The following is a 3,781-nucleotide window of genomic DNA, read 5'->3' on the forward strand; positions in this document are numbered from 1 at the left end:
TTCCTCATAAGATACGGCTCAATTTCGTTTGCAAATCAGCCTCCAAGGAAATATACTTTTTTAAAAAAAATTTGATTGATTTGATCTTCACACCCGGTGTCTTGAAAAATTAAAGGGCACTTTGGAATGATCTAAGACATCATGCTCAGAATCAGAGAAACAGACCACGCGATCTCTCTGATGCCCCAAGTGTTGTTTATAATTATATAAGGTATGATAACCAGCCCGTTATAGCCTCTAAAAGAATAAAAATTGAGGGTTAAAAGTGTAATGAAGTGCAAATGAAGCTATCCTAGAAAGAGAACTGCTCATTTTATTTGTTTCTTACAGAATCTAGGACATAGAGAGTGTTCATATTAAGTACTATCAACTGTATTCTTGTTTTAAAATAATGGTGGAAATAATTCATAGTCGAAATGCCATTGCTAGTTCAATATGAATGCTATCGGATACTTTGGAAACCAAATGTGGTTCCATCAATTCTGTATTAAGAAGAGGTCTAACTATCTTACGTTCCCATTTGGCTGTATTTCCTAGGTCTGTCAGTACGATGAGGAGAATTTAAGCCTATACTTAACTTCACATACTTGCCGCATATCCAATTTAAAATCAAATATAATTAAGGTTCAAGTTTTACTCTGAACACTTTTATCTAAGAGAAATCTCGCTCTCTTTTCTTTTCCCCACAGATTTCTCCTTTTTAATGAGAAAAAACGTACAAGATATTAAAAACTTAGGACTTCTAAATTCCTTTTGACATTTATGCCCTTTCAGGTAGACACTATTTTAAATAGCTTTTTTAAACAATGCTTATTTGGAGTTGCTCTTAATTAAATAAAAGACAGAATAGGGCAGTCTAAATATCACTGGACTTGAGAAACTCTTATTTTGCTGTATCCACTCATTCTCTTTGGGACATTGCACAAGTCACCTAACCTACTAGGACTGATTTTTTTTCAGCTGTAAGTGAAACTGCTGGATAGAACATCTCTCACGTCCTTGCCAGCATCAAACTCATGTAAGTTCCACGATCATTTTGAACCTCAGTTTCCTATTTAAATACTGTGCTTGATGCTGACGCCTCTCCTTTCTTTAGGTTTGTTTTGAGAATCGAAATTTCTAAAGTTATAATAGCATGTTAATTGCCTCAATATCCCTCTAACATAAAGACGATCATTTATTTTTTCCAAGGTGAAGGTGCCGCTTTAAAATCAAAACTCTGCATACTGAGCCAGGCACCACACATGGAGGCAGATGTTGCTGTTTCGACTTCTGTCTTCGAAGTCACGGCTACCTTCTAGAGAAGGCTGATTCCTAGTCAACGACTGTTGAACAACTCGATTTCTTGTAGAAAAGTTCATAAGCATGTCATGACACTCCTTAAATAAATTACCTCAAGATATGTTTACCTAATTAGACTTGCAAACATATAAAAGTTGGTCACTTGCTCTACTGCTCAGGCCAAATTCTATATTTTAACACTTTCTTCAATTTGATTCAAACCACATCATAAACTCACAAGGAAAAAAAAAAAAGTCATGTTCCTATTTTGAAGTACACCCATCTATGGAGCTTTAAAGAATCTGACATTCTATATGTTAATTTGACGTAAGTAAAGTTTCCCAAACTTGGCAAGATTGTCTCAGAATACTTGGAATGAAGCTGTTAGTGCACAAGTCAGGAAAGGGAGCTAATAAGACACTTAGTTTATTGTGATTAAAAGGATGAAGGTTAAAATTGAGTTTATGATGAAACCAGGAAAATCTCAGACATAATTTTATCATGGAATATAAATGACTACAGTAAATAAGAAAGAAAATCTACTATGAGTACTGCTTAAGACAAATGAACAGGATTGTAACATTCTCTAAAGAATTTGATTAACTGAATACATTAAATATTTTCAGAAGCATGGCTGACACCTGCTGTTTAGTAGTGTGGCACGGTTTAAACCTTTTTACTTTTTTCAGTAAGCTAAAAAGCATAATATCTAATTAAAATCAAAGCACTTAAAATAGTCAATGAGGCTGTTTAAAGATTTTATAATGTATAAAATTGGCTGTTATTTTTATCAGCTTAAAAATAAGAAATCAAATGTTGCTGGAATGCTACATAGCCTTAACAATATCTCATTTTCAAAAGGTATCCTGTTTTAATTTAATTTTTTTTTCACAGATTGCAAGGACCTTGTCAGCATATAATCCCTTAATTTTTATTTTATTTATTTTTTACACCTTCAGCACATGGTCTTCCTAGGTGATCTCCCATCCAAGTACTAACCAGGCCCGACCCTGCTTAACTTCTGAGATCAGACAGGATCGGGCTTGTTCAGGGTGGCATGGCCATAGACTCTATTGTTTACAATTTAAATCTGAACACTATATTCAGAAATTGAATTCCTGAAGAGAAGTTTTCATTAAACTGATCTATAGTTTAGACCTTTTTCTCTCAGAATAAATGAGATAGAGATCAACAAGTTTAACAATACTATAGTTTCAGAGAGAAAAAAATATATATATATATACAAATGAATACATGTAATATTAAAATTTTATAGATCAAGAATCGTAACTCGATAGTAAAACAAAACAAAACAAAAAGCCAGAGTCAAAAAGAGAAATCTAAAAGAATTCCAATATTTTGTTAAAAAATCAAACTTTGGCCTACCATTTGACTAAGCATGTGCCTTTGTATAAGCAGAGATTGTGATTATAATCTGAAACCTTAATTTTCTCCAAATGTCATTCACTAACTCTTAATAAATTAAAAAAAATAAAATAAAATCACACATAATGTTGAAAGGACACAATGGTTACCTTTTCCTCCTCACAATGTGTCCTCCGTTTGGCTTCTGTGGCAACGCAAGACGGGGGTGAGGCTCGAGCGAGGCGAGGTGGAGGGAGTTAGGAGGCTAAGAATCGATGGTGGTGAGCAACGACAGTGAACTAAGAGCCATCGAAGGGACTCTGACCTTTACCCACAGAAGGATGGGGAGGTAAAGCCGGGTTTTGAACAAAGAGTGACAAAACCTGACTCATTCTCATCTTATAAAAGGATCGTTCTTGGTACTTACATAGGAGACAGCTGGGCAGCAACTCCATGAACTTGGGGGATGAGGCGCTAACAGGTTACTACTATAATTTAATCTACATATCCCGGAGACTCAGACCAAAGCGATGGGAATAAAGGAAGCAGAAAACTGGTTGGATTGTGGCTGAAATTTAAAGTTAGAACTGGTAAGACTTCCTGATGCACGGGATGCCAGATACGAGGCACATGGACGCCAGGCTCTCGGGACTGTGCCACTAGCAGCACAAATCTGCCATCAAACCGAACTGGTAAAACTCTGGAAAAACAGATTCAAGGATGGCTATCATTAGTTATCTTAATTTAAAATGTCTGTTAGACATCCACGTTGAGTCATCAAAAGACTCGTCAAGTACATGGCTCCAGATTACGCAAGAGGAGCCTGGACTGGAGCCATAAATTAGTAAGTCACTGACACATATATGCCATTAAAAATCATGAGACTGGATGAGTTCATCAGGTGATGAGTGTAAGTAAAGAAGTAAATAAGAACAGAAAAGGCGGCTTAGGCCAATCCATTATTAGTGATTACAGAGAAAAGGAGAAACCAGCAAAGGCTAAGAAATAATGAAAGAGAAAAAAAAACAAGAGACTGTGTGATCTTAGAGGTCAATTAAATGTGGCTAGGATCCACTGTCATGTCGCTGAAAGACTAAGTAAGGACAGGATCATTGGATTGAGTTTGCTATCAACA

At 35.7% G+C, this 3,781-nt stretch overlaps 1 pseudogene; it reads right to left on the reverse strand.

Annotated features, from left to right (window-relative positions):
* Positions 1 to 2,231: 2,231 nt before the first annotated feature.
* Positions 2,232 to 2,350, reverse strand: LOC112472637 (annotated as a pseudogene).
* Positions 2,351 to 3,781: the final 1,431 nt, after the last annotated feature.

Source organism: Pteropus alecto, unplaced genomic scaffold (assembly GCF_000325575.1).
Source record: "Pteropus alecto unplaced genomic scaffold, ASM32557v1 scaffold87, whole genome shotgun sequence".
NCBI lineage: Eukaryota > Metazoa > Chordata > Mammalia > Chiroptera > Pteropodidae > Pteropus > Pteropus alecto.